The 15,543-nt window shown below is 41.5% G+C and overlaps 1 pseudogene; it reads left to right on the top strand.

The window, feature by feature from the left end:
• The first annotated feature begins 2,586 nt into the window (after positions 1 to 2,586).
• LOC133376874 (dystrophin-like) lies at positions 2,587 to 6,712 on the top strand (annotated as a pseudogene).
• Positions 6,713 to 15,543: the final 8,831 nt, after the last annotated feature.

Raw genomic sequence — 15,543 nt, 5'->3', positions numbered from 1 at the left:
ACTTACATGTAGCATAGAATCACAGAGCTAGAAGGGGCCTTTTAGTCCTTCTAGATAAAGCCCCTGCTGGAAGTCCAAAACCCAGAACAAGATCAGGTCTGTTCGCTTAAATTGCCACATTAGAGACTTAATGAGACAACACGAGTCAGTTTAATGGGAACTTTCCCACAACAGGGTGACCATATGCTTAGATCTGATAGACCTGAAGCAGCTGACAATTTAGGGCAGCTTGGTGCCCTCCAGATGTTAGCTGGTGGCAGCTGTATGCCCAAAGATATCTGGAAGGCACCAGGTTGGGGAAGGCTGCTTTGGGGAGATGGGAAATGTGCAGAAAAATGGAACAATGGCACACATTCCTATTTGTTGTCATTTCAATCTCACTCCCACATCCTGTCAAGAAAAGACAATTACATGATGATTCTGTCCGTTTCCAGCAGTGCAATTATCCAGAGGAAATAGTAAGAAACTGAGGATTAGGGCCAAACTCTCTCTTTCTCTCTCCAGCCTCTCTCTCTTTCTCTCTCTCCAGCATCTCTCTCTTTCTCCAGCATCGCTCTCTTTCTCTCTCTCTCTCTCTCTCCAGCATCTCTCTCTTTCTCTTTCTCTCTCAGCATCTCTCTCTTTCTCCAGCATCTCTCCCTTTCTCTCTCTCTCTCTCTCTCCAGCATCTCTCTCTTTCTCTCTCTCTCTCAGCATCTCTCTCAGCATCTCTCTCTTTCTCCAGCATCGCTCTCTTTCTCTCTCTCTCTTTCTCCAGCATCTCTCTCTTTCTCCAGCATCGCTCTTTCTCTCTCTCTCTCTCTCTCTCTCCAGCATCTCTCTCTTTCTCTCTCTCTCTCAGCATCTCTCTCTTTCTCCAGCATCACTCTCTCTCTCTCTCTCTCTCTCCAGCATCTCTCTTTCTCAGCATCTCTCAGCATCTCTCTCTTTCTCCAGCATCTCTCTCTTTCTCCAGCATCGCTCTCTTTCTCTCTCTCTCTCTCTCTCTCAGCATCTCTCTCTTTCTCCAGCATCTCTCTCTTTCTCTCTCTCCAGCATCTCTCTCTTTCTCCAGCCTCTCTCTTTCTCTCTCTCCAGCATCTCTCTCTTTCTCTCTCCAGCATCTCTCTCTTTCTCTCTCTCCAGCATCTCTCTCTTTCTCCAGCCTCTCTCTATTTCTCTCTCTTTCTCCAGCCTCTCTCTCTTTCTCCAGCCTCTCTCTCTTTCTCTCTCTCTCTCCAGCCTGCTACCCACAGCAGCAGTGGACGCCGGACGGGGCCAGCTCCTTCTTAGCCCCAAGGACGCCTGGTCGCTTCACCCCTCGTGCTGTGGGTGCCGTGCCCAGCGGCGCCCACAGCAGAAGGGAGAATGACAGCGCCGCGCTCGCCCGACCGGCCTTTTAAGCAGCGCCTGCCTCGAGCGCCCAGGGCCAGCCCCTCGTTGCCGCTCCCGCCCGCCCCTGTCCAAGACAGGCTGCTGCCTGGGAAGACAGAGCCCGGCCCTGGTGGCACCAGCTCTCCCTGCCTCAATGACAAAGGGCGGGAAGGCGGCCAATGAAAAGCCGGAGATCAGCCAGTTTAAGCAAAGTATTGCTGGAGGCCGGAGACGGCCCCTTTTTCCCTGAAACTCCGGCCGAAAACCGGAGACCTGGCAACCCTAATAGAAACCCTTCTCTGAATGGTTTCCAATATACATGTCAGATCTTTGGTATAACTATGTTCAGATGTGATTCACAAGTAATTTGATTTATGTTCACCACAGTTCTTTGTTTCTAAAATTTGTATTCTGATAAAACAATTGGAATCTGCAATATTGTTGTAAGTGGGGGCAAGAGCAACTCCTGTTTGGGTTCTTTTGTTTGTATTTAGGGTTGCCAGGCTCAGGGCCTGAGAATGATTCTGTATCTTTAAGAGAAGAGAAAATTCAGTCAAGTGCAGGTTTTCTTGCAACACTGTAATGGGAAAAACCACAAGGTGAAATTCTCCTTTCCCCCTGCACAGCTTTTAAAGATACAGAAGACCTCTTGGGCAACCAATTACAATTAATCTGCATCCATTCAGAGTTGTTTCCAGGCATGGATTGGGTGGGTGTATTTTGAAACGCCCAGAGCATTCTCTTAGAAGGGCAACATCTATCTTGGCAAGCAGCCTGGAGAGCCACGAGAAACTCAGCGTGGTTACAGTGTTGTTACCAAGCTGGTAGAACCATGCTACAACAGTGGTAGGAATGTAGCTGGGGACAACTACTTCACCAGTAATGAATTGGCTGAAAGTTTATTTCAGAAATACCTTACTTATTTTGGCCCCATTAGGAGGAATAAACCCTACGTACTGATGGAACTGCTGCCAAATTCCCAAAGGCAAGTTTGCTCTTCAGTCTTTTGCATTTATAGTGAGCATCCACTTATACCGTATGCCCCCCCCAAAAGGAAATCAGTGCTTCTACTGCCAACCATGCATTGTGACATGGTAGTGTCTGGTGAACAGCATAAACCAGAGATCATAATTACAATGCAGCAAAAGGTGGAGTAGATACTCTGGCCACCTACGTAGACATTATACAGGCAAGTGTAAAGTTAACAGGAGGTCAATCGAGCTTTTCTTCGATATGATCGATGTTGCTAAGTGCTATGGGTACACAACTATCCAGACTGGAAGCATACATCTCTATGGCTTCAAAGGTGCCTACGGCTGGTAGCTCTAAGGAAAGACCTAATTCACTCAGAGATAGAGTGAAGGATGCAAATGTGCCTGCTCCACATCCCACCATCCAGGCAGCAGTAACTGCTCTGTTATGGAGCTCATTCTCCACATCCAGCATCTTCTGGAACAATAGGATGTTGCCACTGTTGCTGTAGGGTAGAGGATAAAAAATGATGGGTGATGTATTATGACATGTATCTCCATGTACTTTGACCTACATGGCTAGGAGTGCCTTTTACCAGCTTCAGCTGGTAAGACAGCTGCGGCTGTTTATGGATCAGGATAGCCTGACCGCTGTTGTCCATGCACTGGTAACCTCCAGGCTAGATTACTGTAATGTGCTCTATGTGGGGCTGCCCTTGAGGTTGGTCTGGAAGCTGCAACCACTGCAAAATGTGGCAGCGAGACTGCTCACTGGGGCAGGGTATTGCCAACATGTCACCCCACTGCTGAAATAACTGCACTGGCTGCCCATTTGCTACCGGGCCAAGTTCAAGGTTCTAGTTTTGGTGCACAAAGCCCTATACAGCTTGGGACCAGGATACCTGAAAGACCGTCTTACCCCTTATATACCCAGTCGATCACTGCGCTCTACAGGTGAGGGCCTCCTGCAGATACCATCTTATCAGGAGGTCCATTCCACACAACATAGGAAATGGACCTTTAGTGTGGCAGCACCTACCATGTGGAATTCCCTCTCCTTAAATATTAGGCAGGCGCCATCTCTGTTATCTTTTCGGTGCCTTTTGAAGACTTTCCTCTTCCAACAAGCCTTTTAAGTTGAGATCTATCCCAGTCTGTGTCTGTGCTGGAATTGCTTTTTAATATGTTTTTTTAAAAACAATATGTTTTTTAACCCTTTTTAAAATATGTTTTTAAAGCTTTTTAAAAATGTTTTTAAATTTGTTTTGTTTTGGTGTATTTTAAGGTCTGTTTTATGATGTTTTAAAAGTTTTTCGTGCTTTTGTTTGGCGCCCTGGGCTCCTGCTGGGAGGAAGAGCGGGATATTAATCAAATAATAAATAAATAAACAAACAAACAAACTTTGGCTCTGTAATATGAATTGGAGTTTAGTTCAGTCCATCATCTATTGTAACTTGTTTTAACTACAATGTGCCTTCAAAGTCTTATACTTTGATGTTAAATGGATATCCAGCACCTTCTTTCATGCTGATATGTATACCTATTTTTCTGTTTCTGAAATGATGGCTAAGGCCACCTATAATGCATTTTATTAGTTGTAGTGTGCAAGATATAAATAAATAGCCTATATTATAAAGACTGTTCTCCTGCCTGAAGTCTGACTCCCAAACAAAACATTTCTGGTACCTTCCAAGACTCAAGAGTTCTTGAATGGGGTCTCGTCTATCTTCCACCTGCATTGGACAACTGCTGTTGATAACCTGTGAGCTTAGGTGAACTCACGTTCAACATACAAAGACTCTATGTAGATACGGAGGAAGGGAGAAAGCAAGAACCCTCCGCCCTGTGCATTCATTTGCATGGGGGCCGGCCTTGCCAGTATCACCACAACACCTTTAACATCATGTCATGTAATAAAGTTTATTCTAGACAGTTTACAATATTTTCATGACATTTTAAATTTAAAATATAGTTTTTTGTTGTTTGTAATGGAATAACCATAGCTTATTAAAAGAACAGAAATTGTGTTGTTTACTCAATATGCAGAGGGAGGCACAAACTTTTACCACACAGAAAAATTCTACCTCCTCTGAGTGTTTTCTGACTCTGGGTGTTGTCAAGCATACTTCTTCTGACACCACAGACACAAATGTGGAGACAAAACGTCATCCCACCATACACTGGTAATCGCAATGCGGTATAAAACTCACCCCAAAAACTGTTATTGTGATTTTTTTCCCCTCGAAATTGGAGGAAGGTTTTAAAAACCTAAACTTTCATTCCCAGCACTGCGATGTAGAGATTTGCTTCACCGGCAATTAAAACGAGGAATGTAATGCTACAAAATGTATAGAATCAAGATTTCCCCTGTACTTATTGATAAGCGTAGCCAGATGGCTGTACAGCAGGCCATGTTGTCACAAAATCTATGCAACAGCAGTCTGTATGTTTGCACTTAATATATCAAAGAAAAAACCAATGGAGACAAAAGCTGATTTTCAATTAATTCATATATTTTTCTTTTATTATCTCTCTCTCTCTCTGTTTTTTTAATGTTAGTTTAGCTTGAATCAAGCTGTCCCCGATTCCTTTGATGAAAATATCTGCACTGTTAACACTCCTGGAGAGAAATTTACCTCTTGGCCTCATAAAACAGATTGATTTTTATGGATTGCCTTTAATATTTTAAAATATAATATTTCCCTCCCAGGTATTTATTAGATGCAGTGGCACAGCTGGTGCCCACTTGAGTTGGCAGGATAAAGCACAGCACAGAGCTCAGCTAAAAACAGGCAGGGCTTGGGAGGGGATAGAGGAGCTGGAAGCCACAATACACAGATCACAACTTGACACACACAGGGACACACACCCCTCTCTCTCACACACACACACTCATTCACACACACACACACACACACACACACAGAGTGGGGAAGAAAGAGAAAAGCTAGGGCCAGGGGTGGAGATAACTATCAATGGCAATTAGCCACAATGACTATGGTCTACTGCCTCTGTTGAAGGCAGTATGCTTCTGAATACCAGTTGCTGGAATCCACAGGGTGGGGTGGAGAGCACTCTTGTGCTCAGGTCCCACTTGTGGGTTTCCCATCGGCATCTGGTTGGCCACTGTGAGAAGAGGATGCTGGGCTAGTTAGGCCACTGGCCTGATCCACCAAGGCTCTTCTTAGGTTCTTAACTAGTTAGGTTTAACTAATGAATGAAAGAAAACAAGGGAAAGGACTGGTCTGGGGATAAATCATGAGGTTAAGGGGGGGAAGAATGCAAGGTTAAGGGGCAGAAATGTTGAGTTAAGGAGTGGGAGGGGAGACAGCAAGAGCAAGATAAGGGGCTGTGACAGGGAATAAAGAGTCACATCCACGATTTTAGTGTAGAGGATGTTGAGAAGAAGTGGGGGCTTGCTTGCTTGTTGGTCTGTTGTTCCCTCCTTGGATATCCCCACCATCTTCCCCTGACTGGAATTTGAAAAACAAATTCTGAACAAAAAGATATTTTGCAAAACACCCAAGAATGGGCTACCTGCCTGTACAAACAATGTTGGAGGGAGACATCATGGAAACTCCTGTCACGCTGATCAACTTCTGGCCAGTAGATTCTGCACCCGCTTCGTCCCTTCCGCTTTCACATGACAATGTATTCAACGTTATGCTAGCAGAAATGGAGAACACCAATGGGACATACTTGAAGGATAGCATTTCTCCTAATGAAAGCACAGACAATGAGCATTTGTTAATCCACTACTGCCAAAGTCTGAACCAATAATCCCCACTCAGTCAACCTCGAAGCCCTGCACAGATTCTAATTTCTTTGGAGAGCGAAGAAAGAGGTAAACTGAAGAAAACCCTAGCAGGTTAGGTAGAATATGACCTGTTGAAGCAGCAACATGATCACAAAGGACTATCTCCCCCGCCATCACCACCTGAGATGATGCCCATTTCCCCTCAGAGTCCATGAGATGCTGAACTCATTGCAGAAGCCAAACTACTTTGTCAGCACAAAGGCCGTCTAGAAGCCAGGGTGCAAATCCTGGAGGATCACAACAAACAGCTGGAATCACAGCTGCACAGGTTGAGGCAGCTGCTGGAACAGCCTCAAGTGGATGCCAAGGTGAATGGAACAACTCAGTCTTCTCCAACTACCTCAGATAGAAATCAGCCGATGCTTCTCTGTATAGTTGGCAGTCAGACTTCAGAAGCTATGGGTGAGGTCCCATGAGGATGATCTGCTCAGTCCTCCCCAGGACATAATCACAGGGTTAGAAGAGGTCATGGAACAGCTCAACAATTCTTTCCCAAGTACAAGAAGAAGAAATACCCGTGGAAAGCCAGTGAGAGAGGCCACAATGTAGGCAGCCTCTTCCACATGGTAGATGATTTGGGACAAGCAATGGAAACCTTTGGGACCGTGATGACCGACAAGATGTTAGAACAGCAAGATGTGCATTACAACTTCAGTACCCACATGGTTTTTATAATAGTCATATGACAAAAGGATTAGACTGTAAGAATTTACATGAAAACAGATCTATATTTTTGTGAAGGGTGGTGGCAGGCCCAGCACAAGAGGGCAGCCAGGTTGGGCACTGGCCAAGGGCCCCTGCTGCTGAGGGGCCCCTGCTGTTGGGGATGGGTAGATGTAGCTCCTGCTCCACAATCCATACTAGCATCAGGTCATGGACCACGCACCCCACAACACAATGCTGGCATGGATCGTGGAGTAGGAGCCACCCTCCCAGGCAATACCCCTCCCCTCACTAGCATGAGCTTAAAATTGGCCCGGCCATGCCACTTCCCGTGTTGCCGCATTAGTGTGTCAGCATGCTGTGCTGCCACTGCTGAGGGCCACTGCAGTTTGGTGCCCAAGGGCCTTCTACAGTCTGGTGCTGGCCCTGAGTGGTGGTACTATACTGTAGATTTCAGTAGTTTCTTAAATCTGTTAACATTGTTTTGTTGATAATGGCAGGTTTTACACATCTATGCAATTGTACAAAATATTTTAAGAAAACTACATGTAAAATCTTGATAGCTACATAACTTGCCATTTCTTTATATGGAGCTTTATAAAAAATGTTTATATAAATCGCTATTAAACAATAAAACAAAAAAGAGGCAGTGCATTTGTTTAGCATCACTTCAGCTCTGCAAGTGTAAAAGTAAAGGTAAAGGTGTCCCCGCACTTGTAGTGCGAGTCATTTCTGACTCTTAGGGTGACGTCTTGCGACGTTTACTAGGCAGACTGTATATATGGGGTGGGATTGCCAGTTCCTTCCCCGGCCTTTCTTTACCCCCCAGCATATGCCGGGTACTCATTTTACCAACCACAGATGGATGGAAGGCTGAGTGGACCTCAACCCCTTTTACCAGAGATTCGACATCCTCCTTCCATTGGAATCGAACTCTGGCCGTGAGCAGAGCTTCGGCTGCATTACCGCTGCTTACCAGACATTTATTCATGTTCGATGTTCTTTTCCTTACAAGAGAATTTCTGCAACACCAAAACTATCAATGTACATTTCTCTCTGTTTTGTGTCTGACTAGCACTGACTCAAAAAAATAATATTGTCCTAAACTTCCAGTTGAGGTAGCTTTTCCTCCTTCCAAGTAGAAATTAAGTCTTATAGGAATTTATCCAGCTAGTCAATTGATTGTAAGTCACTTTGGATTCACTTTTGTAAAGAAAAGTGACTAATTAATTAATTAAATGTGATCTTTAGCAAATGGGTGTACTACAGCTCCTTTTAACTTGAGGAATTCCCTTTCCATTTGCAAAAAGACACAGAAATGAACAAATAACTGTTGGCATGTTCTGTATTGGTTAGAAAAGAAACCCATAGAAAAGGAAACAAAGTACTTGCTCTTTTGGTAGTAAAGCCATCTTCAGGACCTACTTCCAACTTGGTAATGTTCATCTCTGATGTTTCCCACATTGCTCTTCTTGAAACACGAGACTTCTTGTTATGAGTTTGTTTTTTGATCCTCTTGAAAGCTATGAGAGAGCCAGTGTGGTGCAGTGGTAAGGTGCTGGACTACGACCTGGGAGACCAGGGTTCAAATCCCCACACAGCCATGAAGCTCACTGGGTGACCTTGGGCCAGTCACTGCCTCTCATCCTCAGAGGAAGGCAATGGTAAAACCACCTCTGAATACCGCCTACCATGAAAACCCTATTCATAGGGTCGCCATAAGTCGTAATAACTTGAAGGCAGTCCATTTCCATTTTGAAAGCTATGAATCTCTTTATGATTTTTTAACTCTCTCTTTGAAGAATGAATAGAATACAGGTTTTTTTTAACTCAGAGAATCCTCTTGCAAATCTGCAAAGAAGTCAAATTCACAAAGAATGATAAAATAAATATTTATACATCATTGATTTCTCCAGTGCTTGGTCAGCCAGCAAAAGAAAAATAACCAAGGATCTTTCTTTGCAACAAAAGTTACTTCCTTACTTTGGACCTTGATAAACATTGATGATGTTTATCGATGATGTTTAACACTTTTCTTCTTAAAGCAGTGCAACTCCTTTCATTTTCTTCCTCCATCACATCAGGCTTTTTGTTATTAGTTTCTTTCTTTCTTGATCCTGCTGGAAACTATGTCTTTCTTTATGCTTTTTATCTTTTTTTTTTTTTAAGAATAGACGGATTACAGTTCTTTTTAACCTGGAAGATCCCCTTCAAGTCTACAAAGAAGTCACTAAATGATCAAATAAATGTTTACACATTGTAGGTTTCTCCAGGGATTGAACAGGTCAACCACTAAACAAAAATTACCAAGGATCTTTATTTGCAATATAGCTTACCTCCTTTGGACCTACCTGCATGTTGGTGACATTTATCTGTGATGGTTTATGCTTTCTTCTTAAAGTATGGCTACAGCTTTAGTTTCTTACATCACATGAAGGTTTTTTTTGTCTTAGTTTCTTTCTTTCTTGATCCTGCTGGAAACTCTGCCTTTCTTTATGCTTTTCACTTTTGTTGTTGTTGAGACTAGACAAAGATCTCTTTCAAAACTCCAAAGACATCACTGAATGATCAAATAAATATTTATACATCATATATTTTTCCAGTGATTGAACAGGTCAGCCAACAAATAAGAATGGAATGCTATGCAAGCGTATGTTATATTGAAAATAATTATATTTTTAAAATATAAATGATTTTTTAAAGAAAGAACCCAGGATCTTTCTTTGCAATACAGATTACCTCTTTTGGACCTACTTGCATGCTGGTGACATTTATCTGTGATGTTTTATGCTTCTTCTTAAGGCAGGGCAGCGCCTTTACTTTCTTACATCACATCAGGGTTGTTTGTATTAGTTTCTTTCCTTCCTGATCCTACTGAATACTTTGACTTTATGCTTTTCAAAACTCTCTCAAGAACAGATGGATTACAGTTCTTTTTAACTGAGAAGATCCCTTTCAAATCTGCAACGAAGTCACCAGAAGATCAAATAAATGTTTAAGTATTATAGATGTCTCAGGTGATTAGTTTGAATAGGCCAGTGAGCAAAGAAACAGAACCACAAATCTGCTTTCTTTCCAATAAAGGGTCTACTTCTTAAGGGCTTACATCCATGTCTGTGAGATTCACTTTTCTATTTTTAAAGCATACTATGTTCCGTACCTCATATCAGATTTTTTAAATGAATTTGTTGCTTTCTTCCACTTGTCAGAAACAGAATTTCATAAATTTCTAGCCAATTCCTGAAATAAAGGTCCTCTTATTGCCTCTTTTCCCAGAAGTATTATTATTGTTGTTGTTAAATGTATGAATGGCTTCCTTTGAAGCATCTTGAAGCAATATTACAATTTAATAAAAACATAGATAAAACAACTTATAGAAAAGCAGTTAAAACAATTGGATATAGAAAAATTTCAAATCCAATACAAATATCAACTGGGATTTTTTTAAAAAAGTATCATTTCCCCCTTGTAAGCAATCCTTGACAAAAGAATATTTAGAGAGCCAGACAAAGAAATGAAGTGATAGGATTTGGCATTTGGAGCCTTTGAATTACTTGCCTCATTCACTGGATTGCTTAATTCCAGTCAGACCCTTTCAGAATATGCCATTTCTTGTTCTAGAAATGAAAGATGTTTCTTACCCCTGAATTGGAAGCCTTGCCTTTGTTTGGTGTATTTAAAAAGGAGCCCAACTTCTTATGTTATCCCATATAGTCTTGAAATCATTTCACTTCCCTCCTTTCATTGGTGGGGGCATATAAATTGTAGACCAGTTCAGTGCTTAACCATTCATTTATATCAGATAAATGAAGAAGATATCTGGAGAAACCTAGCTAGCTGAAGTTTTGAAATCTTGGTGGGAAAACACGTGGCTGGTTTTGGTTGTGCAGTTGCTGTTTTGATGTATCTTACAGATTGTTATTTTTTGTGTTAATTATACTTTGTTTCCTTCTTTTGTTCTCCCAGACTTTCTCTACACTGGAAGAGCCTCAATCTACTCCCATGAGATCCTTCCGCATTCTCTACATCACTGACTTTGCCTGCTGAGCTTGACCCATCACTGAAAGAACAGTGAGTGCATCATAGCAGACACATCAGAGGTGTCGTCACAATAACCACATCCACATAGGCATAGAGGAAGGCTAAGTGCCATCTCCTTTGGCAGATGCAGCTTGCTGACATCTGTTAGGATCTTTCCACACTACAAACATATATCAGTTTTATACCAACACTAGGGTTATCAGGTCTCTGGTTTTCACCTGAAGACTCTGGATTTTGGTGGTCCTCTCTGGGTCTCCAGGTGAGTCACCTAACTCTGCTGACTTTCAGCTTTCATTTTTTTTAAAAATTAAGTTTCTAGGCTGTCTGGTTCAAGTGATATACACCAAACTATCAGCCACCCCCTCACAACTTTTGTTACATGAACTTGTAGCTGGCTGCTCTAACCCTGCCCTTTCAGGTTTGTAGCCAATAGGTGAAGTCAGGGTTGTGATTGAAAAGGGATTTGTTGAACGCCAGGCAATAACTAGAGCCCATTGCAAAGTCAGAAAACTTTTTTTTCCTGCTTGTCTGAAAATCTCAGTAAGTTTATAGCTTTCATCAATAGCAAATGTTTTTCTCTCTTGTGTGCAGGAGATCTTAATGCCATTGCAATGTGTTATGCTTTTCTAATTATGAGGGGTGAAACATGTTTAAATTTTCCTGTGCTGTTTAAGAGGGCAGTGTTTTGAAAGCCTTCCCAGTGTGAAACTTTAATCCTATACTTGCTTTTCTGGGAGTAAAGCTGCAATGCTAATCCCACATACAGGGAGTAAACCCCACTGAATTTAATAGGACTTATTTTTAAGTAGACATGGTTAGGACTGTGTTGTAAATTAATAGGACTTTTGAATGAACATAGCAAAGGATTGTGTTTGTGTTGTAAATCTTTCTTTCCTCTTCCAATCCTATTTTTAAAGCAATTAGGCAGGGTTTACGTAGGTGTCACTGCTTTTATTATGTAGGTAACTAATACTGATTTTTTTTTTAAGTTTGGCAATGACCAACTATTAAATTATTATATAGTAAATAGTAATAGTAAACTATTATATAGGGTATATGTATTTTACATCTCCAGCATGTATGTATATGGAGACTTTCCAAGGCAGCTCGCAAGAAGAAGTAAATCCCTTTAAAATCCAATAACCATAAAAATAAGTATAAAACAGTTGCAAAACAGCTTCAAGTGGCATGATTCTGAATTTTGTGTTGGGTGAGGTTGCAGTTCTGTGCACATGTCTCTGTTTGAGTAAGCCCCATTGAATACATTGGGACTTGTTTCTGAGCAAACATGCATACGATGGCACAACAAATATCTTTACAGATTGTGTAAAAAACATATTTGATAGTCATGCTTATATAAATATTTCTTCATACTATGTTCTGAGAAGTACATCATTTCCTCTACATTTTAAGTGTGCTCTTCTTCCTTGAGGTGGTCATGATTCCCCTCTGTTGTTTTCATCTTGAGGAGCAGGTTAGACTGAGAGATGGTGAGTAGCCCATGGTGACCCAGTAATCTTTATAGCTCATTTCCATTTTTTAAAAATAATTAAAACAATTTATATGCAGGCAAAGTTTATAAAGTCGATCCACGCAATACATTTAAAGCACATGCAACTCACATTTAAGGTGCATTACTTCCCCCAAAGCATCTTAGGAAGTGTTGTTTCCCCCTCACAGTTATAGTTCCTTCACCCTTAACAAACTACAGTTCCCAGGATTCTGTGGTGGGATTCATGTGCTTCAAATGTCTGTTGAATGTGCTTTAAATGAATGGTGTAGATCTGCCCTAGGTATGCTGTGCATTCATTACTGAATTGAAAAGAACCATTTTAAAAGATACTTTCTTTAAACAGGGAAAGGGCTGAAGCTCAGTGGTAGAGCATGTGCTTTAAAAACATTCAAAATAACAAAACCAACAATGAGTTAAAAACAGATAAAAATAATAGCTTCTACATGCCTGGGTAAGCTTGCCTGAACAAAAATGTTTTAGCAGGTGCTGAAAAGAGTACAATTAAGGCATCTGCCTTGTTCTTACAAGAGCAGAACAAGTACTATGTGGTACCCAGTAACATGGAAAGCACACCTTGAACTTGGCCTGGTAGCAAATCAGCAGTCAGTGCAGATCTCAGAGCAGAGGTATTGTGTGCTGATAGGATCGCACTCATGTCAGCAATTGTGCTACAGCATTCTGCACTAACTGTAGTCCCCGGGTCAGGTAGTGCTGCATAGGGATTTCTGTGACCTTGACTGACTGGCTGCCAGGATATTTTTGGTTCTGGTTTTTGGTTAGGAATCCTTACTGGTTATGGGATGCAGAGTTTTTGCCTTATTCATAGGAATCTTGCTGTGGTTGGTATGGTATTACATTTAGAAAATCATCAGTGTCTTTTGTTTTTGTTTTTCTATTTGCATAACAGTGCAATAACAGTGGGTCCATGCGCTCAGCTCAACCCCCTTAAACACTCTGATAATGCACCTTTTTGGTTGCATGATAGTTTATTTCTTTCCCAATAGTGGACATTGCATGCAGGGGATTGCCAACTGTGCTTGAATATCTATATCTTTGCAGAGGATCCCTAGTCAAGCCTTACCAACAGCACAATCCAAACCATATCTACTCAGACGTAAGTCCTGTTGAGTTCTAAGGGGCTTAGTAAGTGTGTTTAGAATTGCAACCTTCAGGGGCGTCCATCTTTACTCCTGAGTGCTCCCATTTAACATCTCCACAACTCTAAGCTCCTTTCTTCCTACAATGGCTTTCTGGTGACTGGCCTGGCCTGAGGGCACTTAAACCTTCTTGCCAGAAGCAATTAGGCTAGATTAAATGTTCCCTACTCTGGCTCCCTAAGCACGTGAGAAGGAATGATCCCGTCACTTCAGCTGGATCTAGGAATATCCTCATTTAGCTAAGATTTCTATCTTAATTTCCAATCAGATAAATGTTTTTGTTAGAGTAGTATGATCCAAGTAACTGTGGTGCTTAATGTGTGGTACTTAATGTATCATGCTTACTGACCTCACTAGGGCCAGCCCCCCCAAACCACAGTTCCCAGGATTCCTTGGGGTGAGGGAACGATGTGAAGCCTATAGTGTAGATTGGGGTGGGAACCTCCAACCTGCAGCCTTAATTAGGCCCACCAAGTGGATTGGAAAGTATCAGAAACCATTTTGATGTAACAAGGAGGTTTAGGATGATGTGTTTGATTACCCTATCCCATGCTCCTATCTCATACCCTTGCATTCCAGCCAGGTGTCCTTTTGGCATGTTTTCTCACCCTGCCTATATAAAATACAATAGTACATAAGTATGGGAAACTCTTTTTATGTAACACAGATGATGTAAGGGAATGCCCTTAATTGGCCAAAAATAGACAGTGGATGCCAATAGCTCATTAGTGAGGATGTTTTCACACACTGCTAAGGGCTGGTAACATGGTCTTCAAGGCAGGTGCAATGGATCATTCTGCTACAAAGCTCAAGGATCTTGACCAACAGGATTGATAAACAAAGACAGAATCATGACACCCATATTAAAAAAAACATCCCCATAGGTATAGCTAGTTAAAGTCACAGGTGCAAACCTGCACCCAGGTCAGGGGGCTCTTTTGTATAAATAAAGCTCCCTAAATCCTGTTCAGGGAGCTACAACAGAGACCTAGACTGGTGAGGTGCTGTGTACCTATTGGCCAGCTGGGATCTCTCCATGGCTTCTTTTCTGGGACTCCCGACAACAGAAAGGAGAACGTAAGATAAACTGTGCAATGGATATAGGTGGCAGCACCTATACTTTGAAACTCCCTGCCTATTGACATTAGGCAGACACCTTCATTGCACTCTTTTCTGCAACTGTTAAAAACATTTTTGTTTAGGCAAACCTATCCAGGCATGTAGAAGCTATTATGTTTTTTATCTGTTTTTAACTTATTGTTTGTTTTATTATTTTAAATGTTTTTCAATACTTGTCTTTAACTGTTTTTGCCAATAATTTTATTGTTTTAATTCCTTCTGTAAACTGCTTTGAGATTTTTTACAATAAAGTGGTATATAAATGCTGTAAGTAAAATACATAAATACTGTAAATTTCAGAGTCACTGTGGCCCTTGGGGCTCTTTCCCCTTTTATACCCAGTCAGGTCATTTGGTACCATCTAGCTCAGTACTGATGACATGGACTAGCATTGGTCTCCAGGATTCCAGGCAATAGTCTCTTCCAGAGATTGAATTTTGGACCTTTGCATGCGAAGCATGTGCCCTACCACTAAGCTACAGTCCTTCTCCTGTTTAGAAAAGTATATTTTAAAATTGTTCTTTTCAATTCACTAATGAATGCACAGCATACCTAGGGCAGATCCTCACCATGCATTTAAAGCACATTCAACTATAACTGGCAACCCTAACCTGAATGGAGCTCATAATTTGAAAATCTCTGAACTAAGTAAATAGCAACTTGTGATGTACAGCACTGAAGATGTTTGACCACTTGGAACTTCTTTATTGATAGTGAAAAGCATTTTCTTGTTAAGAAATGGATAAAATATTGCTTATGTGTCAGCCTTCGACAATGATGAGCATAATAGAACTGCCAAGTTTGAAGTAGAAGAAAGAAAACCAAGGCATTTCCTTTCATTGTTAAACAGGAACATTTTCAACTTTTTTTGGATGCAACATACACACAGTTCCTAATGAAATTCAATGC

The sequence above is a fragment of the Rhineura floridana genome, chromosome 1 (assembly GCF_030035675.1).
Source record: "Rhineura floridana isolate rRhiFlo1 chromosome 1, rRhiFlo1.hap2, whole genome shotgun sequence".
In the NCBI taxonomy this organism is placed as follows: Eukaryota; Metazoa; Chordata; class Lepidosauria; order Squamata; family Rhineuridae; genus Rhineura; species Rhineura floridana.
The sequence above is the reverse complement of the archived record's forward strand: the minus strand, read 5'-3'. Positions and strand labels throughout refer to the sequence as shown.